General features: G+C 48.8%; 1 protein-coding gene across 1 annotated transcript in view; it reads left to right on the top strand.

Moving 5' to 3' along the window:
* LOC115478858 (RNA-binding protein 12B-like) overlaps positions 1-26,089 on the top strand; it is an 82,269-nt gene that overhangs the window by 50,760 nt on the left and 5,420 nt on the right. The gene's annotated exons all lie outside the window — the stretch shown is intronic.

Genomic DNA, 26,089 nt, shown 5'->3' with positions numbered 1-26,089 from the left:
AAAGAGACAGGCAGAGCTCTGGAGTCTCAGTGCGTGGATGAGACGATGGTGCAGGGAGGAGGGTTTTAGACTTGTTAGGAACTGGGCAACATTCTGGGGAAGGGGGAGCCTATTCCGAAAGGATGGGCTCCACCTTAACCAGGGTGGGACCAGGCTGCTGGCGTCGGCATTTAAAAAGGAGATAGAGCAGCTTTTAAACTAGCAATGGGGGGCAGGCCGACAGTCGCTCAGAAGCGCATGGTTCGGGATAAGGTATCTTGCAAAGATACCTCACAAACAGGGAAGATAGGGTTTCAGGATAGTGAGGTTGCACAACAGACCGTGGTAGGCCAGGTGCCCTTAAATACAACTAAAGATCAGACAAAAGATGGCAAATCAGTAGTGTCCAGTTCTAAGCATCAGGCAAATAGGAACAATAAACATACTCTGAAATGTCTATATGTAAATGCTAGGAGTCTAAGAAATAAGATGGAAGAGTTGGAATATATTGCACTAAATGAAAAATTGGATATAATAGGCATTACTGAGACTTGGTGGAAGGAGGATAACCAGTGGGACACTGTCATACCGGGGTACAAAGTATATCGTAGTGATAGGGTGGACCGGACTGGTGGAGGGGTAGCATTGTATATTAACGAGAGCCTTGACTCTGATTACAAATTCAGCAGGACACAAATCACACCTTTGAATCGTGGGTTGAAATTCCACGTATAAAAGGGAAAAGGACGGTGATAGGAGTGTACTACCGTCCGCCTCGCCAGGGTAAGCAGGTAGACGCAGAAATGATAAAAGAAATCAGAGACGCAAACAAATTGGCAATGTGAAAATAATGGGTGACTTCAATTATCCAAATATAGACTGGGTAAATGTAACATCGGGACACGCTAGAGAGGTACAATTCCTTGATGAAATCAAGGACAGCTTTATGGAGCAGCTGGTGCAGGAGCCGACGAGAGAAGGAAAAATTCTAGACTTGGTCCTTAGTGGAGCGCATGATCTGGTGAGGGACGTTATGGTACTGGGGCCGCTTGATAACAGTGATCATATCAGTTTTAATATCAACCTTGAAGTAACTATACACAGGAAGTCAAATATGTTAGCGTTTAAATTTAAAAAAGGAGACTATGATAAAATGAGAAGAACAGTGAAAAAAAAAACTTAGGGGGACAACTGAGAGGGTAAAAACTGTACAACAGGCATGGACGCTGTTCAAAAATACCATCCTGGAGGCCCAGGCCAAACATATTCCACTAATTAGAAAAGAAAGACGGAACTCCAAAAGACAGCCGACCTGGTTGAAAAGTGAGGTGAAGGAAGCTATTAGGGCTAAAAGAAATGCCTTCAGAAAATGGAAGAAGGAACCGTCTGAAAATAACAAGAAGCAGTATAAGGAATGTCAAAGCAAATGCAAGGCGCAGATAAGGCCAAGACAGATTACGAAAAAAAGATAGCATTAGAGGCAAAAAAACATAGTAAAACATTTTTTCGGTATATTAAAAGCAGGAAGCCGGCAAAAGAATCGGTTGGGCCGCTGGATGACCGAGGGGTAAAAGGGGCGATCAAGGAAGACAAAGACGTAGCGGAGAGATTGAATGAATTCTTTGCTTCGGTCTTCATCGAGGAAGATTTGGGTGGGATACCGGTGTCGGAAATGATATTTCAAGCGGATGAGTCGGAGAAACTTACTGACTTCACGGTAAACCTGGAGGACGTAATGGGGCAGTTCAGCAAACTGAAGAGTAGCAAATCTCCTGGACCGGATGGTATTCATCCTAGAGTACTGATAGAACTGAAAAATGAGCTTGCGGAGCTACTAGTGATATGCAATTTATCCTTAAAATCGAGCGTGGTACCGGAAGATTGGAGGGTGGCCAATGCAACACCCATTTTTAAAAAAGGTTCCAGGGGAGATCCTGGAAATTATAGACCGGTGAGTCTGACGTCGGTGCTGGGGAAAATGGTAAAGGCTGCTATTAAAAACAAAATTACAGAGCACATCCAAGGACATGGATTACTGAGACCGAGTCAGCACGGCTTTTGTGTGGGGAAATCTTGCCTGACCAATTTACTTCAATTCTTTGAAGGAGTAAACAAACATGTGGACAAAGGGGAGCCGGTTGTATAACACTAGGGGGCGCTGTGCTTATGACAACACAAAAGCCACCAGACACAATATGCGGTATATCGCTTTTATTGGTGATACATATGTGAACACATACACCAAGATACTTACAGCACCCGCAATTCAGTCAGCATCTGGGAAGACCACCAGGGAAGCACTGGCTCTCCTCAGAGATTGCAGGGAAATACCCTTCACTGAACAAGGCGTCCCTATGTTCAGGCAAGCTTCTAAAGAAAGTCCCGTGCTCCCCCCTCTTTTATAGTGTGAAACAAAGGTGCCTTTCCCAGACTTGCACAAGCTGGCATCCCTTAAACAACCAGCCTGTTTCCCATAACAGAGAATAACTCCCCCAGACTTGCACAGGTTGAAGGTGCCATTCCCAGATGTGCTGGCATCCCTTAAACAACCACCATAACAGAGAATAACTCCCCCAGACCTGCACAGGTTGAAGGTGCCTTTCCCAGAGGTGCTGGCATCCCTTAAACAACTAGCCTGTTTCCCATAACAGAGAATATCAACACATAATTACAGCCAAAACATTCCACTCATTCCATCCCCAGCTGACCTTCAATCCCATGTATTACAGGTTGATATTGTATATCTGGATTTTCAAAAGGCGTTTGACAAGGTACCTCATGAAAGGCTACAGAGGAAATTGGAGGGTCATGGGATAGGAGGAAAACTGAAGGATAGGAAACAGAGTGGGGTTAAATGGGCAGTATTCACAATGGAGAAGGGTAGTTAGTGGGGTTCCTCAGGGGTCTGTGCTAGGACCGCTGCTTTTTAACATATTTATAAATGATTTAGAGATGGGAGTAACTAGCGAGGTAATTAAATTTGTCGATGACACAAAGTTATTCAAAGTCATTAACTTGCGACAGGATTGTGAAAAATTACAGAAGGACCTTATGAGACTGGGAGACTGGGCGGCTAGATGGCAGATGACATTTAATGTGAGCAAGTGCAAGGTGATGCATGTGGGGAAAAAAGAACCCGAATTATAGCTATGTCATGCAAGGTTCCACGTTAGGAGTTACGGACCAAGAAAGGGATCTGGGTGTCGTCGTCGATAATACACTGAAACCTTCTGCTCAGTGTGCTGCTGCGGCTCGGAAAGTGAATAGAATGTTGGGTATTATTAGGAAAGGTATGGAAAACAGGTGTGAGGATGTTATAATGCCATTATATCACTCCATGGTGCGACCGCACCTTGAGTATTGTGTTCAATTCTGGTCGCCGCATCTCAAGAAAGATATAGTGGAATTGGAAAAGGTGTAGCGAAGGGTGTCTAAAATGATAGCGGGGATGGGACGACTTCCCTATGAAGAAAGACTAAGGAGGCTAGGGCTTTTCAGCTTGGAGAAGAGATGACTGAGGGGGGAGACATGATAGAGGTATATAAAATAATGAGTGGAGAGGAACAGGTGGATGTGAAGCGTCTGTTCACGCTTTCCAAAAATACTAGGACTAGGGGGCTTGCGATGAAACTACAGCGTAGTAAATTTAAAACAAATCAGAGAAAATTTTTCTTCACCCAATGCGTAATTAAACTCTGGAATTCGTTGCCGTAGAACGTGGTGAAGGTGGTTAGCTTGGCAGAGTTTAAAAAGGGATTAGACGGTTTCCTAAAGGACAAGTCCATAAACCGCTACTAAATGGACTTGGGAAAAATCCACAATTCCAGGAATAACATGTATAGAATGTTTGTACGTTTGGGAAGCTTGCCAGGTGCCCTTGGCCTGGATTGGCCGCTGTCATGGACAGGATGCTGGGCTCGATGGACCCTTGGTCTTTTCCCAGTGTGGCATTACTTATGTACTCCATTTATTTTGTAGTCCCTAAGAAAGGAGGGTCCTACTAACCATGTTGGATCTCAATGATGCAAATGCCTCTTTGAAGGTTTCTTGCTTTCAAATGGAGATCCTGTACTGCGGTCAGTGATTGCCTCTGTGAATCCAGGGGTGATCCTACGTCCCTGAATCTTCTGGTAGCATACCTTTGTATTGGAATCCAGGAGTTGTCCATATTCAGTTCAGCTATGGACTAGTTACAAGACCCGGAACATTCTCTGAGGTCATGGTGGCCTTTCTTCACAAGTATGGGGTCCTGGTACATCCTTACTTGGATGATTGGTTAATTTGAGCAGACTCGGAAGTACATTCTCATCTGGCAATGTAGATGGTGATCTACCTTGTTACTTGATTCCTTCTCAACTGTTAGCATACCACACCCGACTGAGCAAGTTGCATGGTTCTTCTTGGCCCCAGGACCTCAAAGCTGGAATGATTTTCAACTGTTAAACTTCATGGATGTAACCTTGTACCCTGGGCCAGAGAACATATGGGGCCTGTGGAGCAGGATCTATTGTCCTGCTGGTCTCCAAGTTGCATGTCTATCCCCTGTGGTGGTTTCTTGCATGTGATCTCAATTCAGCTTTGAGAGCCTTAGCTGAACCACCATTTGTGCCTTTGAAGCAGGCTTCATTGTTTGACCTTTTCCCTCAAAGTAATGTTTATGATAGTAATTCCTTTGACCTGCAGGACTTTGGAGCTTCAGGCTCTTTCATGTGAGACGACTCCTTAACATTCTTAGATGGTGCAGTATCTTGGCAAAAAGGATGAAATGGTGCAAAAATGGTGTCTCTTTCATCAGAATAAGCTAGTTTCCATCTTTTAGGGAGATTGCTTCTTTAACTAGATGTCCACAGGGCTCTTTTTACCACCTGTTTCAGAAGATCAGACCATTTGTTTGTGCTCTTTGATATCCAATACAAGACGTAAGCAACTGCTAAACTGTCGCTCGCTGGATTAAAGCCACAATTGAGTCAGTTTACATTTCCAACTGCAAGGTGTTGCAGGAGGGCTTCAGAACACACTTAATAAGGTCTCAGACTTGTTAAATGTGCTCTGAAGCCCTCTGGCACTATGGGTGGAGACATGAGCAGTTATGCTGGAAGATGTCTTCAAGGCAGGGATTTGGTCCACACTTCATTCCTTTGTCAAACACTCTACAGGTTGATGTTTTAACCCAGTGGACAGTGCCTTTTTGCCACAGTGGTAATGGTGGAGGGGGCCTTTTCTTCCCTGAAGGATAAAGTTTTGGTACATCCCATTGGTTTGGACTAGGGCTGTCCATAAATTTAAATAATTGCATGATTAATCGCATGATCCAATTATAAAAGAGTTGAAATAAATTTAGCGTGTACATGTCGCATGTTTTCAAAGCACTTAGACTTACAAAGTTACGTGGAGGGGCATTTTCGAAAGAAACGTCTAAATCAGAATTTGGACGTTTTACAAAGACATCCAAATTCCAAACAGGAAAAAAGGTCATTTTTGAAAAAGGACGTCTATCTTTTGTGTACGAAAATACTATGGACGCCCTGTGATTTGGACATACTTTTTTTTTTTTTTCCATTTTTGAACAAAAGACGTCCAAAACAGGAGGTGTGGCTTAAGGGTTAGTGCGGCGGGCTTTGATCCTGGCAAAATAGGTTCAATTCCCACTGCTGCTCCTTGTGACTTTGTGCAAGTCAAATGCACTAGGGGCATTTTTGGATATGACATCTAAGTCTGAATTTGGACGTTTTTTGTAAAATGGCCAAAATCAGACCAGGAAAGGTAATTTTCTACAAAAAAAGTCTATCTTTTCCTTTGAAAATGTTGTTTGGAAAAATGTTGTTGTGATTTGGATGTTTTATTTTTTGGTCCATTTTCAACAAATACATCCAAATGCAAAACGTACAAAATACACAAGAAAATCCACAATAAAGTGAAATCATTCACATGTTCTAAGTGTGGTAAAAGCTTTGGTTGTAATGTAAATCTCAAAGTGCATCAGAAAGTTCACACGGGAGAGAAACCGTTTGCATGTATAGAGTCTGGTAAAATCTTTGGTCAGAAGGTAAACCTCAATGCACCAGAGAATACACACAGGAGTGAAACAATTTACATGTCCTGAGTGTGGTAAAAACTTTGGAAAAAAAGCCTCACATGGCATCAGAGAATTCACACAGGGATGAAACTATTTACATGCACTGAGGAGGTAAAAGCTTCAATTGCATTGGGACAGGAAATTAGGGAATGTGCACTCTTGCTATGAAGTATGGAAAAATAGCACTCTAGTATTTAGATATATGTAGTGGGACCTCCTTTTCATCTATAGATCTGAATTCAAAGCCCTAATCTAGTGATAAACAATAGACACAAGGCGCAGATGTTCTATATACATATATATATGTATATGTATATATATAAAGCTTGGCATCAGGTAGAATAGTGGAAAAGTGACGTCCCAGGAAAGCAATAGGGCATCCTTGGGGGCACTGCAGTGGACTTTATAAAATTCGCCCAGGTACACATCTCACCATTGCTCCCTTACCTTGTCTGCTGAGCCACCCAAAACCCACTACCCCCAACTGTACACCACTACCATAGCCCTTACAGGTGAAGGGAGCACCAATATGTGGGTACTGTGGGTTTTGGAGTGCTCAGTTTCCTCCGCAGGTGTAACAAGTAGGGGGAGATAGAAGCCTGGGTCTACCTGTCTGCAGTGCACTGCACCACTGCTAGACTACTCCAGGACCTGCATGCTATTCTAATTGACCTGAGTATAACATCTGAGGCTGGCAAGTAATATTTTTTTTATGTTTAAATATATTTATTGGTGCAATAATAAACAAACACAATACTGCCCTTGGAGAGATACTCCATACACCACTAAAGTCTTCTCATGATGATAGAATACAATTCAGTGCAAATACATTTTAATTCCCCCCCCCCTCCCACCTTACCCCCATCCCCTTCCCCTTGAACAACAGACTCCTCCACTCTATGTCGCACTTAAGAATTCAAAATTCTACTACGCGCTATTGCAGTCAATGAGTCCCAGAAAGTGGACCAGACTTGGCAAAGCCTGTCTCCTTGTGGCGAGGATAGGTCTTCTATTCCCCTATGCTCCAAGGCGCAGAGGTGTATCATATTAGATCGCCAGTGTTGCAGTGTAGGCGGGTCACCGGTTATCCACTGTTGGAGAATCGATTTCTTTTCTACCAAGACTGTTTTTTTCAAGAAGCATTTAAGACCCCGAGGAGCAAACGGTGACACTCTGAACACCTCAAATAGTTGAGATGGAGTTGGTTTCCAAACTACCCCCCAGAGCCCAGACACATGCTGACTAACTTGGCGCCAAAACCCAAGGATCCTCGGGCACCTCCAAAACATATGTCCTAGGTCAGCTGGGGATTGGGCGCACTTCTTGCACCTATCCTCCGTCCCCATTGTTGCCCTATATGCTCTATGAGGTGAAATATACATCCTCATCACAAATTTATAATGTGTTTCTTGCAACGTCACATTCTCCGTCAGCCTTTGGGTTCCCAAAAGACAAACCTTTACCATTTCCATCTGGAGGTTTATCGCTAGCTCTTTATTCCAGCAATTGGTCAATTTACCATATTCCACCTCTCCCAAATGTTCCCGCAATGAAGCATGATAGTATTTGAGAGGGACCCTTAATTGTGCATCTAACCCCAATATGGTAACTAATTGTTCCCACACCTGCGTTGTCATAGTGGAAGCCGGCAGGGATCTAAGATAGTGACGTAGCTGGAACATAGAAAAGAAATTTAGTCCCTTAACCCCATACTCCAACTGCAGTTCCTCAGAAGATTTTAGAGTGCCCTCCGCATTATATAACTGATTATAGATACTGTAAGTTTTTAGTGCCCCACCTGGCAAACTCCTCCGAACTGGTACCCGGCATGAAGTCTCTGTTACCCTGGATTGGCAGTAGCGGAGAGGACTCTGCGGACAAACCGTAAAACTTACAGGCCCACCTCCAAGCTTTCCTCAGAGGCATAAGTATTGGTGCAAAAGCTGGAGGTGTCCGAAGTCTCCCCGACGCCGCATGCAACCAGGCACTAAAGTGCTCCGGGGCAAACAGCTTCGTCTCGGCCCCAGTACATGAAAAGTAGGATGATCCCCGGAACCAATCCGTGAGATGGCGCATGTTACTGGCAATTGAAAAGAGTCTGATACTCAGCAGCCCCAACCCCCCCCCCCCCTGTTCTTGGTAAAAAGAGCTGAGTCGCTAGCATACGCGATTTCTTACCCTGCCATATAAACTTTGTTACCAACCGTGTTACCCACTGGTCGTCCTTTTGCGACAGGCACAACGGCACCATTTGTAGCACGTAGGTCCACTTAGGCACCAATATCATGTTATATAGTGCAATTCTTCCCATGAGGGACAACGGAAGCGAGTGCCAGCCCCGCAGTGTGTGCCGTGTGCTATGCCGAAGCGGTTCAACATTCACATTATACAAATCAGATAAATCCGCAGGGATTAGTACTCCCAGATATTTTAAGGACCCCCTAGACCAGGTAAGGGGAAATTCTCCCTCCCATGTCTCTCTAATCGAGCTCTGCACTGGGAACGCCACTGATTTCTGTAGGTTAAGGGTAAACCCCGAAAAGAAGCTAAATTCTCCAATAGTATCCAGGAGGCACGGTAACGACCTGCAGGGGCTTGTCAGAGTCAACAGGATATTGTCCGCGAATGCCAAGGTTTTTACTGATAGGGAGGACATCTCAACTCCCGCAATCCCAGGGTCTCTTTGAATCGTGCGCAATAAAGGTTCCAGATAAAGCAGAAACAACAATGGGGAAAGCGGGCATCCCTGCCTTGTTCCCTTCGCTTTCGGAAACGTGGCAGAACGGGTTCCATTTACTAATATAGCGGCCTGGGGGTGAAAATACAAGGCAGCAATCGCGCGTGCAAACCAGCCCCTTAAACCCACGTAGTCTAGAACTCCAAACAAGTAATCCCAGCGTACTTTATCGAACGCCTTTTCGGCGTCAAGGCTCACCAAAAGCAAAGGTTCTTGTGACATTTGGCTATAGGCTACAGCCATGCAAACTTTACAGACGTTAATAGAGGAATGCCTACCCCTCACAAATCCCACCTGTCCCTCTCCCACCAATGTGGTCATGTGTGGGCTTAGCCTCTCCGCTAACACCCTAGCTAAAATTTTGAGATCAACATTAATGAGAGAGATCGGTCTGTATGATTCCGGACGTTCTGGGTCTTTCCCCGGCTTCGGTATCAAAGTGATCCACGCCTCATTGGAGTTCCGCGGAACCCCACCTCCCTCCACCGAGGCTTCAAAAAAGGAAACCAGGGCGCCACACAGTTGTGGCAACATACACTGGTAGTATTCTGTCGTGTACCCATTGGGACCCGGGGCTGTACCCCTTTTCAACGCTTTGACTACTTTCTGAATTTCCTTAGCGCTCAAAGGGGAGTTCAACCGATCTCTCACCTCCGCTGTTAGTTGTGGGATACCCGAATCTTCTAAGTAGTCTACCAAATCGGGTCCACTCCGCTCGCCTGGGCTACTATAAAGGGATGCATAAAAATCATGCAAAATCTGTACTATCCCCTCAGGCCGGGTTTCACGTGAGCCATCTGGCTTTATCAAAGATGGGATGAACCTATTACCCCCCCCCCCCCCCCAATTCCTTACTACTCTTGCCAGCAATTTCCCTGATTTATTGCCGAATCTATGGAAAGTGAATGATCGGTGGAACAGTTGTTTTTTAGTACGTTCATGGATAAGAGAATTCAGTGCCGCAAGTGACGACACCATCTCTTCCCTACTCCTGGGTGAGGGGGCCGCCAAATGTTTGCGTTTTGCTACCTGGAATTTATGCTCCAGCTGGACAATACCCTGTGCTAACCTCTTTGCCCGGGCACACATATAGGAGATGACCTCCCCCCCTCATAACTGCTTTTGACGTTTCCCAATAGAGAAGGGCATCATCCTCATGCTGTGCATTAGTGTCCGCAAACAACTGCCATCTCTGTCTAAGATGTTCTTGAAAGTGTACTTCCTCCACTAGATTGATGGAAATTTCCACTGGTGTCCTCTAAGTCTACCCGCTCCTAGCTCCATATCCACCTATATCATAGCGTGATCTGAAATCTTCATTGGCCCCACCTCTGCTTTCACGATCTGTGGGAGGAGCAGTGTACCCTCAGCTAAAATATAGTCTAACCTAGACCACGTACCGTGTGCTCGGGAGAGGTGAGTATAATCGCGCGCAGTGGGATTGACCAAGCGCCATGGGTCGACTAAGTTCAGTGCCCTACACAGGTGTTGTATGCCCCTACCTCTACCCAATGCTATCCCCGCTGAAGGCGCTGACCGATCTAATTGCCCGTCCATCACCTGGTTGAAATCGCCCGCTAAGAGCCAGGGGGCAGTTGTGTGTTGAAGACCCAAATGAATTATGTGCTGAAAAAATGTAGGATCGTGTACATTTGGGTCATAAATATTAAGCAAGAATACTTCTTGTCCCATTATGTTCAAGTGTATAAGGATATACCTCCCCTGTGCATCCCGGGCTACAACTCGGGCCTTGCATTGTAAGGATTTGTGGATCAGGATTGCCACGCCCCCTCTTCGGCCTCTTGCTGGTGAGAAAAAACATTCCCCCACCCACCTTTGCTTGAGCTTTTGACTTTCCTCCTCAGACAATTTTGTCTCCTGTAAACATGCTATGGAAGCTTTGTGACGTTGTAAGGCAGTTAAAATTTTTGCTCTTTTTATTGGCGATCCAATCCCAGCCACATTCCACGATATTAATCTAGCCGAATGCATCTAACCCGGATCCCAGGACTCCCTCTCTGCTCCCTTCAAATGCAATGATGCTTTTAAGGCCCCTGGGTGCCCAGCCCCCACCCCGGAGCCATCCCCTCCTGGCCACTCCACATAGTGCGTAGTTTTCCCTTCCCCCAAGTTCAAAGTCCTGTGCCACATTCTCATCATCCTTGTTCCCCAAATAGACCCCTCTTTATCTACCCACCCTCCCTCCCCCCCTACTTTCTCTCCCCCTTCATTAACCCACAACTGTAGAACTCCCATGACACCTGAGTCACAACATGCTGCGATCCCCACCCCACCCCCACCCATCAACCGCACTTTTTAACCAAGTGAAATTTCTTGAACACAAACTTGCAAAACATTGCATACTTGCCCCTGCATTCTGCAATTACATAATAACTTTCATGTCCGACTGACCCACCAGACCAGTGTTTTCTTTCAAGTAGATGTCCCAGTTGGGTTCAGTTCTCTATTAATAAACTGCATGGCTGCTTGGTCTGATACAAAAGGGATCCATTTCCCCTCATGTTGGATCTTTAGAGTAGCTGGATACAGCAACATGAAACGCTGATTTCTTTCCACTAGTGAGGTGCAGACTGGATGAAACTTCCGTCTCCTCTCTTGTAAGCTAGTTGAATAATCCTGAAAGATTCTTATTTGTACTCCAGCATATGTCAGGGATTCCCTTTTCAAGCGATAGCCCCTAAGAATCTCTTCTTTATGAATATAGTTCAGTACTTTTATGATGACGACTCTGGGGCGCTGATTATTCTGATGCTGTCTCCCGATCCTGTGCGCTCTCTCTAAACAGAGCGGCCCACGACTGTCCGACAAGGCAAATTCTTTCACGAGCCATTCCTCCAGAACTGTGCTCAAATTTTTCTCCGGGATAGTTTCTGGCAATCCCACTAACCGGAGATTACTCCGTCTAGCCTGATTTTCTAGCTCATCCAGCTTCTCCGCCTGCTGGTGTAGCTTGTCTTTAAGGCTCTTCATCTCCGGGTCACACTGCTGCCATGCGTCCTCCAGTGCGGACACCCTCGTTTCCACCTCCGTTGCGCGGCTCACTAGCGTTGCCATCAGTCCATCCACCTTTCCCAGGCGGTCATTCAGCGATGTAAACCTGGGTTCCAGCGCCGTTTCCACCGCCGCTACCAGCTGCGACAATTGGCGGGTTGAAAACTCCGCTTCGCTTCTCGGCGTTCCGGGTGCCATCTTGGATTCGCCGCTAGTGCCAGCCGTTTTTTCTTTCTCTGGCTTTGCGCTCTTTCTTGTTCCCGGCGACATGGACACTAGATATTGGTCCATGCACTCCCAGCCAGCCGTAGTGAACCAGGTCAGTTGGTTTCGGGGCTATTTGCAGGCGATATCGGGCGGGAATCGGGCAGGGATCCCGGAGCAGTGCAAAAGCGTGGCTACTGCTCCCTCAGCATCACGTGACTCTCAAGTAATATTTTTAATCACATTTTTTTGGTGTGGGAGGGGGATAGTGACCACTGAGGGAGTAAGGGGAGGTGATCCTAGAGTCCCTCCAGTGGTCATTTGGGGCACCTCTTGTGTGGAGTAGAGGAGTAGCCTAGTGGTTAGTGTAGCAGACTTTGATCCTGGGGAAGTGGGTTCAATTGCCACTGCAGCTATTCGCTATAAAAACAGGTCTAGCTCAAAACGTCAAGTTTTAGTCTTGGACTTCTTTGTTTTGTTCCATTATTGCTGAAAGATGTCCATGTCTTAGGAATGCCCAGGTCCCACCTTGAACACGCCCCATTGAGATTTGGATGTCCTTAGCACATAAGCACCACCATACTGGGAAAAGACCAAGGGTCCACCAAGCCCAGCATCCTGTATCCGACAGGGGCCAATTCAGGCCTCAAGAACCCAGCAACCCCCCCCCCCCCCCCCAAATTTAATAATGTTCAATGGACTTTTCCTTCAGGAATCTGTCCAAACCTCCCTTAAACTCTGTAAGGCCAGCTGCTGTCACTACATTCTCCGGCAACGAGTTCCACAGTCCAACTAATCCTGATGGATTTCAGAGAAAGGCATCCAAAAAGAGGTTTCAATAATACTGATTTGGACGTTTCAGTGAGATAAGCGTCCAAATGCTGACTTCCTTGTCATCAGGAGCAGATGAATCCATTAACTGATGGGTTGTATCCGCCTACCAGCAGGTGGAGATAGAGAACACTGAAAAACCATAGTGCCTCTTGGACGGCTAGCCCCAACTGCCTTCAGTATCAGTATTTATTTCTTATCTCCCAGCAGGTGTGGACGTAGCTTGATCAGCTCCTGGATTTCAGACTGCCTGGGGTGGCTCCTGTGCTTTGCCAGTTGAGCAGGGGTGTTGTGGCTGGTGGTGCCCACTTTCAAGGCATATAGGTTTGCCCTTTCCCTGCCTTACCCATTCCCCCGCCTCCCGGAGTCCCTCTGTTGCTGCCTGCCTCCAACTTTCCTCACAGCGAAAAGAAAAAACTGCGTGGCTGTTCTGAGGCTATTTCCAGTGATTCTGGTTCTGTGCAGCTTGACCGGAGCTCGTTGACTCGGTCCTCTGAGGTGAGAGTGGTGCCCAGCTCCTCCGGGGAGGTCCCGCGGATGCCGTTCCGATCGGGGTAAGTTTTGGCGCGAAGCCGCCATTTTATTGCTAGATACCTGTCCTGTTGGACGATGGCTGCTGAAGGAGTTAAGTGCTACTCCCATTGTGGTAAATGCAGATCAGCAGCGGGGCTGTGTAAAACTTGCTCCTTAGACGCTCACGCTAGTATGAGCATGCCGAGCGATGTTCCTTCTCATCAAGCAGATGAATCCATTACGAATGGGTTGTGTCCATCAACCAGCAGGGGGAGAGAGCACTGAAAAACCATAGTGCCTCATGGCCAGCTAGCTCCATCTGCCTCTCCAGTATTCTCTATCTCCCCAGCAGGGTGGACGCAGCTTATTCAGCTCCTTCCCAAAAATCTGCCTGGGGTGGCTTGTGCTTTGGCCAGTGGTAGCAGGGGTGTTGGGGGCTATTGCAGCTCCACTTTAAAGGCACATAGGTTCGCCCTTTCCCTGCCTTACACGGCCCCTGATGTGGATGTAGACACATAGGTATGCCCTGTCCCTGTCTTTTCCCACACTCTCCTTTGTGGATGCAGGCACATTGGTTAGTCCTTTCCCTGCCTTTCCCACTCTACTGATCCTGCGGAGTTGGAAATTTGCCTCTATTGCTGTTGCCTCTAACTTTCCTCACAGTGTTAAAAAAAAAAAAAAGTTGCGTCGCGCTTTGGCGCTGCGATTCCAGAAAAGCGGTTTTCTTCTGATTGTGCAGTGTGACCGGAGCTCTGGGACTCGGTCTGGTGAGGTAAGAGCGTTTTGTATCTCCTCTGGGGAGGGCCTGTGATCGGGACGTTTTTGGTGCGAATCCGCCATTTTGAATTTTCTGCTGTTTTCGGTGATGGCTGCGGAGGTTGTTAAGCGCTGTTCACGTTGTGGCAAGCACAGATCAGCAGCAGGGCTCTGTAAATCGTGCTCTTCAGACGTCAGGGCCGGCATGAGCATGGCGAGCAAGGTTTCTTCCCGCTCAGTGGAGCTGGCAGCCAGCGCCATTTTGGACGCGCCGCATGGCACGAACCCCGCAGAAACGAACGGGTTTGAAACTGGAGGGGAGCCTCATGTGGAGGCTAACAGGGGAGCTTCTATCCCCGGACTGGAACCGGGAGGCCAGGGTGAGCCCTTCTCCCCTGAGTTTGTGCTGCATAAAGCACTCATGTTAAAAAGAGCTCTCCCGCAGGAGTCTCATTCTGCCCTGCTAATTGTTCCCCCTCCAGTGGAGCCTGGCCTCGGATTGCCATCAGACGCGTTTTCCCCTGACAGCTGGCTGCAAGACAAGCGCAGAAGGGTTAATTCTCTTTCAGAGAGTGGCGCACCCCCATTTCCCCCCCCCCCCCCCCCCCCGTCGTCTGAAGAGCCAGAGGAAGGTGCAGGATTGCCACTGGACCCAGATGATCCTTCCGTGGGAAGGATTTTCCGCCGCGACGAGCTGCCAGCGCTTATTTCTGATGCCTTGCAGGTCCTCTCTATTAAAGATCCTGGGAGTGGCGAGTCCTCCTCTGGTAATCCGAGGATGGCAAGTACTAAGAAGCCTGCTCGAGCCTTTCCTTTGCATGACTCCATCCAAGAGCTTATTTCGGCTCAATGGGCTGACCCGGAGGGGCCTTTGAAAGTCGCCAGGGCAATGGGGCAATTATACCCTCTAAGTGAGGAGTATTTGGCGCGCCTAGCAGTGCCTAAAGTGGATGCCCTAGTCACGGCTGTGACAGAGGACTACCCTCCCAGTTGAAGGAGGAGTCGCCCTGAAGGACATGCAGGACTGACGCCTGGAATCAGCTCTGAAACGGTCCTTTGAAATTTTCCTTACAGGCGTCTGCTCGCTTGGTTGCAACAGGCAGTGGAACAGCCCGGGGATGGAGCGGAGCCCCTTACTGAGGTGGCACCGCGGATGGAGTTGGCCTTGTCTTTCTTGGCTGATGCCCTTTATGATCTGGTCAGAGCTTTGGCTAAACAGATGGCTGTGGCGGTGGTGGCTCGCCGCCTTTTATGGCTACGGCATTGGGCGGCTGACATGGCCTCTAAGCAAAGGTTGGTGAAGTTGCCCTTCCAAGGCCTTCTCCTATTTGGTGAGGTGTTGGAGAAAATTGTGAAAGGCCTGGGGGATGCTAAACCCCTGCGCTTACGCTAGGATAGGCCGAGGCCTTCTTCCAAGGGTCAGGCGGTTCCCTCCTCTTACAGACCTCGCTTCCGTGAAGCTAGACGGTACCGCCTGGGGCGTTCTGCTGGGTTCACTTCTCGTGCCCGCTTTCAGCAGAGGAACTCCTTTCGTTCGGACAAGCGTTCCGCAGCGAGCGGCTCAAGGCCTGGAGTTCAAGGGTGACCCGCTCAATGATGGTGCGCCGGCCCTCTCCTCGATTCCTGCAGTAGGAGGACGGCTTTCCCTCTTTCTCGAGGAGTGGGTCAAGATTTCCTCAGATCAGTGGGTTTTGGACCTGATCAGAGATGGCTACAGAATAGAATTCAATGCCCCGGTGAGAGACGTGTTTGTGGAGTCCCGATGTGGTTCTGCTGTCAAACAGGTGGTGGTAGAGGAGTGCTTGCAAGGCTTGATTCACCTAGGGGCGGTGTCCCCGGTGCCTCCTGCTGAACACGGCTCTGGCCGTTACTCCATTTACTTGTGGTGCTGCGAAAAGGTGGGTCTTTTCGGCCTATCCTCGACTTAAAAGAAGTCAACACGTCTCTAAGAGTGCGTCATTTTCACATGGAAACCCTGCGCTCTGTCATTGCGGCAGTACAGCCAGGAGAGTTTCTCACGTCTCTGGAGCTGAAAGAAGCTTACTTGCACATTCCTATTTGGCCCCCGCACCAAAGGTTTCTTCGGTTTGCGGTGATGGGAAAACATTTCCAGTTTCGGGCCTTGCCTTTTGGCCTCGCCACAGCTCCCCGAACCTTTTCCAAGGTAATGGTGGTAGTAGCTGCTTTTCTCGGGCAAGAGGGTATTCAGGTTCACCCGTACCTAGACGACTGGCTCATCAGAGCGGACTCAACAGAGGAGAGTCTTCAAGTAACAGCCAGAGTGGTCTCAGTACTTCAGTCTCTGGGCTGGGTCGTCAGTATGGCCAAAAGTCACCTGACCCCCTCTCAATCTCTAGAATATTTGGGGGTCTGGTTCGACACAGCTTCGGGGTTTGTTTTTCTCCCAGAGCAAAGGCGGTGCAAGCTTCAGAACCAGGTCCGTCTGCTCCTAAGGATTCCTCGCCCCCGCGCTTGGGACATTGTCCAGCTGTTAGGGTCGATGATGGCCACCTGGGAAGTGGTGCCATGGGCGAGAGCGCACCTCAGACCTCTGCAGTGCTCCCTGCTTCAATGATGGTCTCCAGTTTCTCAGGATTATCAGAGCAGACTCAGGTGGCTCCCTGCGGCCCAGCTCAGTATGGAGTGGTGGCTCTCGGACAGCATGCTATGGCGAGGAATGCTGCTAGCGCTCCCCGATTGGTGCCTGGTGGTAACAGATGCCAGCCTGAAGGGCTGGGGTGCACATTGCCGGGGAAGGCATGCCCAGGGTCTCTGGACACCCGAGGAGTCGGAGTGGTCCATCAATCGCTTGGAACAAAGAGCAATATTCCAGGTTCTTCTGGCCTTTGAAAAAACTTTGAAGGGGCTTGTTGTCCGGGTTCTGTCAGACAACACGACAGCGTTGGCATACATAAATCGTCAGGGAGGCACTAAGTGCAGGGCCCTGGCCGCGGAGGCTGCCCAGATTTGCCACTGGGCCGAGCTACACCTGCAGCTTCTGTCGGCAGCTCACATAGTTCAGAGCAACGTGCAAGCCGATTTTCTCAGCAGTCATCAAATCGACCCAGCAGAATGGGAACTGGCAGAAGAAGTTTTTCTTCAGATTTGTGCCAAATGGAGGACTCCCGGAATGGATCAAGTGGCGTCAAGTGCAAACGCCAAAGTACCTCGCTTTTTCAGCAGAAGGAGAGATCCTCACTCGGCGGGGTTGGATGCTCTGGCTCAACCCTGGCCCTCGGAGCTCCTGTATGTGTTCTCTCCTTGGCCCCTGATAAGGCGAGTCCTACTGCGGATTCGACAGCACCGAGGTCTGGTGATTCTTATCGCTCCAGATTGGCCTAGGCGTCTGTGGTATGCGGATCTCAGCCGGATGTTGGTGGACACTCTGGTGCATTTGCCCCTGGTGCCGAACCTGTTGGTTCAGGGTCCGGTGTCTATGGAGGATCCCTGCCGATTTGGTCTTACGGCCTGGCTATTGAGAGGGCGCAATTGAGAGACAAGGCTACTCTAACAAGGTCATCTCCATTCTCTTGCAGGCCCGCAAACGGTCTACCTCCACAGCTTATGCTAGGATCTGGCGCAAATTTGAGGCGTGGGGTGTTTCAAAGGCGATCACTCCCACACGGGCTACAGTCTCGACAGTGCTAGACTTTTTGCAGGAGGACTTACAAAAAGGCCTGGCTTACAATTCCCTGCGGGTGCAAGTGGCAGCATTATAATGCTATCGAGGGGAAGTCGCTGGATTGTCCCTTGCTGCTCATCCGGACATTGCCCGATTTCTCAGAGGGGTGCTTAGGCTCCGTCCTTCTGTCCGGTTGCCCTGTTCGGCCTAGAACCTGGGGCTGGTGTTGAAGTCTCTTCAGTGTTCGCCCTTCGAGCTGCTTAAGCGAGCTTCGGAGAAAGATGTGACTCTCAAGACAGTCTTTTTGGTGGCCATGACATCGGCTATACGCTTTTCTGAGCTGCAGGCGCTGTCCTGTCGGGACCCTTTTCTGCAGTTCTCGGAGTCCGGAGTAACAGTACGTACAGTGCCTTCCTTCCTGCCTAAGGTGGTTTCAGCGTTTCACCTGAACCAGCCCATTTTTCTTCCTTCCTTTTCTAGGGAAAAGTTCCCGGACTCCTTTGGGCAGTTACATCTTCTGGATGTCCGCAGGGCGCTGATGCAGTATCTACAGATGTCAAATGACTTCAGGACTTCTGATCATCTTTTTGTCTTGTCAGGTCCTAGGTGTGGAGGCCCGGCGTCTAAGGCTACTATAGCCCGTTGGCTCAAGGAAGTCATTTTTGCTGCGTATTTGCTTTCAGGTCAGTCTCCGCCTGAAGCGTTTAAGGCGCATTCCACGAGAGCGATTTCTTCCTCATGGGCTGAAACGGGTGCACTCTCTCTTCAATAGATCTGTAGTGCGGCTACTTGGGCTTCTTAGCTCTAATTTGTCTGGCATTATAGGCTGGATGTTGCAGCGAAGCAGGACTTTATTTTTGGAGCACAAGTGCTTGCTCGCGGTGTGGCCTGTTCCACCCTACGTAGGGATTGGTTTTGTACATCCCATCAGTTAATGGGTTTATCTACTGCTGATGACTAGGAAGGGAAAATTAGGTTCTTACCTTGGTAATTTTCTTTCCTTTAGTCACAGCAGATGAATCCATGATCCCTCCCTGTCTAACTTGTTTTTGTTCAGATCTTTCATGCAGATATAGATCTCATTGGGAGAAGTTGGATACCAGTTCTCAAAATTTCTACATGATGTTCTACTACAGGAGGTTGAGTTCATCCCTCTTTTCTATGATTATTGCTCCTGTCCTGGGGTGTTTGTTCGCTGTGAGGAAAGTTTATGTTGTTATACCTTTATGGTTCACTGTGCTTTAGAAATCTCAAATACTGAAGGCAGTTGGGGCTAGCCGTCCTAGGGGCACTATGGTTTTTCAGTGTTCTCTATCTCCACCTGCTGGTAGGCAGATACAACCCATCAGTTAATGAATTCATCAGCTGTGACTAAAGGAAAGAAAATTACCAAGGTAAGAACCTAATTTTCCCTTATGTCACTTTTTGGACGTCTGTCTCTTTTGAAAATGAGCCTGATAGTAACCTATAGAACTTTTGTAAGTCTAAGTTCTTTGAAAATGAGCCCCATAGTTGTTTACAGTTTTTTTTCTTAATGTATTAAATGTGCAGCCCTATTTTGGACTGTTCTAGCAGATTAGGGTGAAATTATTCATCCTGATAGACCAGTCCAACTTCCCTCCCAATCTAACTTCTCTCCCAGGAGGATGTCAACCTTGGAGTATCCACTTGTGTGCTGCTTAGCTTCTCTTTCACTAGGTATGGTCTGGTAAATTGGAATGTAGTTTCTCCCAGAGTGGGTCCCTGGGTGTGTTTAATTTGTTTTTCTGATTTCTTATTTTCATGTTATGATTGTTTCTTTCGACTTTAGCATTAGCAAACTGAAGTGTTCCAGGTTGCACAACTTAATAGCAGTGATGTCACTATAGTAATCAAATTTCTCTGCCTCATCTGCTGGTATGGGGAGACAAACCATTGGTTCAGACTAGTCTAATAGTACTCAAGGATATTACAATAGAGAATAATTTCATCTTCTGTTTTATATCCATGCTACTGCCCAAAACCTCACTCTATTCTCATATAACTGAGAGCAACATGCAGTTCAAATTTACTGCATGGTACATGGTGCTGGAAGAAAACAGATTCCTTGTCATCAAGCAGATGAAGCCATTACGTTTGGGTTGTGTCCATCAACCAGCAGGGGGAGATAGAGAGCACTCAACTTTTCACAGTGCCTCATGGCCAGCTAGCTCCAGTAGTCTCTATCTCCCCAAGCAGGGTGGCTGCAGCTTCTTTGAGCTCCATCAAAAATCTGCCTGGGGGTGGCTCCTGGCTTGCCAGTTGTTAGCCGGGGTGTTAGAGGCTATAGCAGCTTCACTTTGAAGGCACATAGGTCAGCCCTTTCCCTGCCTTACCCATGCTTCCGTGGATGTGGACATATTAGCTTGCTTTTCCCTGTCCTTTCCCACTCAGTGGATGCAGGCACATTGGTTCGCCTTTCCCTGCCTTTCCCACTTATCTGAGCCTCCGGAGTGCTTTTATTTACCTCTTTTGCCTCTGCTTTCCTCACATCGTTAAAAGAAAAAGAAAAGAGGTTTTTTTTAAAAAATATTCTTCTGCAGGACCGGAGCTGTGATACTCGGTCTAGTGAGGTAAGAGTGTTTTCTGACTCCTCCGGGGTGGGCCCGTGATGGGGATGTTTTTGGCGCGAACCGCCATTTTTGAATTTTACCGCCATTTTCGGCGATGGCTGCGGAGACTGTAAAGCGCTGTTCTAAATGTGGCAAGCGCAAATCAGCAGCGGGGTTCTGTAATTCGTGCTGTACCGACGGTAGAGCCGGCCCGAGCATGGCGAGCGGCGATCTGTTGCGCTCTGAGCTGGCAGTGGATGCCATTTTGGATTTTACACATGGTGCGGCCTCCGTTGCGACGGAGATCCCTGAATCCGGGGGGATCCTCTGAGTGAGGCTGATAATAGAGCTGATAGCCCTGGGCAGGATCCGGGCGATCAGGGAGCAGTTTTCTCCCCTGATTTTGTTTTAATGCTGCATAGGGTGTATAGGCTTAAAAGAGCTCTTCCACAGGGATCTTCGGACCCTCTGCCTGCCCCCCCCTCCCCCCCCCCCCGGTGGATCCTGGCCTTTTGGAGTTGGCTTTGCCTGTTCCTTATCCTCCTGATAAACGCAGAAGGGCTAATTCCCCTTCTGTGTGTGGTGTCCCCCCCCCCCCGTCCCCCCTCCCCGTGGTCGGGCTATGAGGATTCTGAGGGGTCTGGCAGAACTTCTTGGGCTGAGGAGCCAGAGTCGGGTGCAGAATTGCCACAGGAACTTGATGATCCGTCTGCGGTGAGGATTTTCCACCGCGAGGAGCTGCCAGCGCTTATTTCAGATGCCTTACAAGCCCTCTCGATTGAAGATCCTGGGAGTGGCACAGCCTCCTCTGTTAATCCAAGGATGGCTAGTACCAGAAAGCCTGCTCGAGCCTTTCCTTTGCATGACTTCATCCAAGAGCTTATTTCGGCTCAATGGGCTGACCCCGAGGGACCTTTGAAGGTTGCCAGGGCTATGGGGCAATTATACCCTCTGAGTGAGGAACATTTGGCTCGCTTTGCAATGCCTAAAGTGGATGCCCTGGTCACGGCTGTGACAAAGAGAACTACCCTCCCTGTTGAAGGAGGTTTTGCCCTGAAGGATATTCAAGACAGCAGGCTTGATTCAGCTCTGAAGCGGTCCTTTGATTTGGCAGGTCTCACTGTTCAGGCGTCTGCATGCAGTTGTTATGCTGCTAGAGCCTGCCTGATTTGATTACAGCAGGCAGTGGAACAGCCCGGTGATGGAGCGGAGACCTTATCTGAAGTGGTTCCACGGTTGGAGTCGGCCTTGCCCTTTTTGGCTGATGCCGTTTTATGATATGGTCAGAGCTTCGGCTAAACAAATGGCTGTAGCAGTGGCGGCTCGCCGCACTCTTTGGCTACGACATTGGGTGGCAGACATGGCCTCTAAGCAAAGATTGGTGAAGTTGCCCTTTCAAGGCCTTCTCCTGTTTGGTGAGGAGCTGGAAAACATTGTTAAAGGCCTGGGGGATTCCAAACCTCAGTGCTTGCCCGAAGATAGGCCGAAGCCTTCCTCTAAGGGTCAGGCGGTCCGCTCCTCTTACAGAGCTCACTTCCGTGAAGCTAGAAGGTACAGCCCGGGGCGTGCTGCTGGGTTCACTTCGCGTGCCCGCTTTCAGCAGAGAAACTCCTGTCGCTCGGTCAAACGTTCCGCAGCTGCCAGTTCAAGGCCTGGAGTTCAGGGGCGACCCTCTCAATGATGGTGCGCCGGCCCCCTCCTCGTTTCCTGTCATCGGAGGAAGACTTTCCCTCTTTTTCGAGGAGTGGGCCAAAATCTCTGCAGATCAGTGGACCTGATCAGAGACGGATACCGAATAGAATTCGATGCCCCGGTGAGAGACATGTTTGTGGAGTCCCGATGCGGTTCTGCCGCCAAACGGGCGGCGGTAGAGGAGACTTTGCACAGTCTGTGCCAGATAGGGGCTGTGACCCCCGGTGCCTCCTGCCGAACAAGGTCTAGGCCGCTACTCCATTTACTTTGTGGTGCCCCGAAAAGGTGGGTCTTTTTGCCCGATCCTGGACTTAAAAGAGCTAAACAAGTCCTTAAGAGTGCGGCATTTTCACGTGGAAACCCTGCGCTCCGTCATTGCGGTGGTACAGCCAGGAGAGTTTCTCACGTCTCTGGACCTGAAAGAAGCTTACTTGCACATACCAATTTGGCCCCCGCACCAGAAGTTTCTGCGGTTTGCGGTGTTGGGAAAACATTTCCAGTTTCGGGCCTTGCCTTTTGGCCTCGTCACAGCTCCCTGAACCTTCTCCAAGGTAATGGTGGTAGTAGCTGCCTTTTTCAGGCGAGAGGGTATCCGGGTTCACCCGTACCTAGACGACTGGCTCATCAGAGCAGACTCAGAAAAAGAGAGTCATCTAGCTACAGCCAGAGTGGTTTCAGTCCTTCAATCTCTGGGCTGGGTCGTCAATATGGCCAAAAGTTACCTGACCCCCTCGCAATCTCTAGAATATTTGGGGGCCAGGTTCGACACAGCCTCGGGCTAAGTGTTTCTTCCCGAGCAAAGGCGGTGCAAGTTTCAGAATCAGGTCAGTTTGCTCCTGAGGATGCCCCGCCCGCGAGTTTGGGACATTGTCCAGCTGTTGGGATCGATGACGGCCACCTTGGAAGTGGTGCCATGGGTGAGAGCACACCTGAGACCTCTACAGTATTATCTACTTCAACGATGGTCTCCAGTATCTCAGGATTATCAGTGCAGACTTTCTTGGCTTCCTGCGGCCCGCCTCAGTATGGAGTGGTGGCTCTCGGACAGCATGTTGCAGCGGGGAATGCCGCTGGCGCTCCCCGATTGGTTCCTAGTGGTGACAGATGCCAGCCTGAAGGGCTGGGGCGCACATTGCCAGGGGAAGCATGCCCAGGGCCTGTGGACGCCCGACGAGTCTGAGTGGTCTATCAACCGCCTGGAGTTGAAAGCGGTGTTTCTGGCTCTTCTGGCCTTTCAAGTGACCCTGGAAGGATTGGCAGTCCGGGTGATGATGGACAACACGACAGCAGTGGCCTACATAAATCGACAAGGCAGCACTCAGTGCAGAGCTCTAGCCGCGCAGGCTGAACAAATTTGCCACTGGGCCGAGCTGCATCTACAGTCCCTGTCAGCAGCTCACATTGCAGGTCAGAGCAACGTGCAAGCCGACTATCTAAGCAGGCATCAGATCGATCCAGCGGAGTGGGAACTAGCAGACGATGTATTCCTGCAGATATGTGCCAAATGGGGCAAGCCAGTGATGGATCTTATGGCGACCAGTTCCAACGCCAAAGTCCCGTGCTTCTTCAGCAGACGGAGGGATCCTCTTCCTGCTGGGTTGGATGCCTTGGCTCAACTCTTGCCCCTGGGCTTGCAGTATGTCTTTCCTCCGTGGCCCTTGATAGGGCAAGTGCTCCTGCGGATTCGGCTGCATCCAGGAGAAGTGGTGCTCATCGCCCCGGATTGGCCCAGGAGGCCTTGGTATGCGGACCTCCGACAGATGCTGTTGGAGGCTCCCTTTCTGTTACCTCTGGTTCCGCACCTGTTGTCACAGGGTCCGGTGGCCATGGAGGACGCCTGCCGCTTTGGTCTTATGGCATGGCGATTGAGAGGGCGCAATTGAGAGATAAAGGCTACTCAAATAAGGTAGTTTCCACTCTCCTGCAGGCCTGTAAGCGCTCCACTTCCGTGGCTTATGCCAGGATTTGGCGCCAGTTTGAAGTCTGGTGTGTTTCAAGAGCGCTTTCTCCATTGCGTGCTCCTTTCTCGCCGATTCTGGACTTTTTGCAGGATGGTGTACACAAAGGCTTGGCCTATAATTCCCTGCGGGTGCAAGTGGCAGCATTGGCCTCCCTGCGTGGCAAGGTTGAAGGCGTGTCCTTAGCTGCTCATCCAGATGTGGCACGGTTTCTTAGATGGGTGCTTCGGCTCCGTCCTCCCGTGCGGGTACCTTGTCCAGCTTGGAACCTGGGGTTAGTATTGAAGGCCCTTCAGGGGGCTCCCTTTGAACCGCTTTGGCGTGCTTCAGAGAAAGATTTGACGCTGAAGGCCGTCTTTTTAGTGGTCATTACCTCGGCGAGACGGGTGTCAGAGCTCCAGGCGCTGTCCTGTAGAGACCCTTTTCTGCAATTCTCAGTCCGGGGTCACGGTTCGGACCGTGCCTTCCTTCATGCCTAAGGTGGTTTCAGCGTTTCACCTAAACCAGCCTGTTTTTCTTCCCTCCTTTGTTGAGGAGGAGTTTCCAGATTCATTTGGGCAGTTGCACCTTTTGGATGTGCGCAGGACTCTGTTGCAGACAGTTGCAGTATCTGCGAATTACAAATTCTTTCAGGACCTCTGATCATCTTTTTGTGCTGTTTACAGGTCCTCGCAGAGGGTCTTCAGCGTCTAAAGCCACTATTGTCCGTTGGCTCAAAGAAGCTATCTTTTCAGCATATCTGCTGTCTGGCCAGGCTCCGCCTGAAGCCTTCAAGGCACATACCACAAGAGTGATTTCCTCTTCCTTGGCGGAAACTGGAGCACTATCTCTTCATGAGATTTGCAGTGCTGCAACATGGGCTTCTAAGCTCTCTTTCACCCGACATTACAGGCTGGATGTGGCTGCCAGGAGGGATGCGCGTTTTGGAGCACAGGTGCTAGCGCGTGGTGTGGCTTGTTCCCACCCTATTTAGGGATTGCTTTGTACATCCCATACGTAATGGCTTCATCTGCTTGATGACAAGGAAGGGAAAATTAGGTTCTTACCATGATAATTTTCTTTCCTTTAGTCATAGCAGATGAAGCCATGAGCCCTCCCTGTATGATTGTCTGTATTGCAGTGATTCTGATTTTAGGTGCTGTTCTTGTTTCCTGAAGTTATATTCCTTCCTTGGGGAGTCGGAAAACAGTCTTCAGGATTGTTGTTACAGTGATAGGAGGATGAGTTCATTCCCTCCAGTTCGTGTTTTGGGAGGATGAGTTTATTCCCTCCAGGAGGATGCAAGTATTCCCTCCGTTTAAACAAAGTGGAGGACGAGTTTATTCCCTACAGGAGGATGAGTTCATTCCCTCCTTTTGTTGAGTTTATGTCCTTGTTAAGGGGCCATCGTTCGCTGTGAGGAAAGTTCATGTTATTCCCATTGTGGTTTGCCGTACTGCTTTGGAAGCTTCAAATACTGAAGAGGCAGTGGAGCTAGCTGGCCATGAGGCACTGTGAAAAGTTGAGTGCTCTCTATCTCCCCCTGCTGGTTGATGGACTCAACTCATACGTAATGGCTTCATCTGCTATGACTAAAGGAAAGAAAATTATCATGGTAAGAACCTCATTTTCCCATAGCTGTTCAAAATGTGCCACCAGAAACAATGCTCTAGAGCAAGTATAAATTGAGATGAAAAGCTGGAAAGCCAGCTTGAAGGGGATAGAGATGGAAACATGTTGGTGGAGGATGTTGCTGTTTTGTCTAGTGATGGTCTTGGCCCTCTCACTGAACTGTTTGACAAACTAGGCCCCGCTTGAAAAATAGTTTCAATCTGTGTTTGATATGAAAGATTTATTGGCCTTTTTCAATTAGAAACTTGCCATTAATGAAATAATCATTTGCTACTGAGTGTCTGTCATTGTGAAACTCTTGATTTGGGGATTAGTACTTTGAAGTGATAGCTATCCCTTTTTAATAGGCTACTTGTTCAATGTGTTGGAACTAATATTGGTGGTTATGGTAACTCGGAGCTTCAAACTGAATTTGTTGAAGTGTAATATTTATTTCCTTTTTATCCATCAGACTAGTCCAGTGTATAAATTATGCCCTGTCAGAATATGGAGACAGAACAGATGCTTGTGAGCTCTGCCCTTTATAGG

Source organism: Microcaecilia unicolor, chromosome 1 (genome assembly GCF_901765095.1).
Source record: "Microcaecilia unicolor chromosome 1, aMicUni1.1, whole genome shotgun sequence".
NCBI classification, from domain to species: Eukaryota; Metazoa; Chordata; class Amphibia; order Gymnophiona; family Siphonopidae; genus Microcaecilia; species Microcaecilia unicolor.
This window is presented reverse-complemented; position numbering and strand designations above follow the sequence as displayed.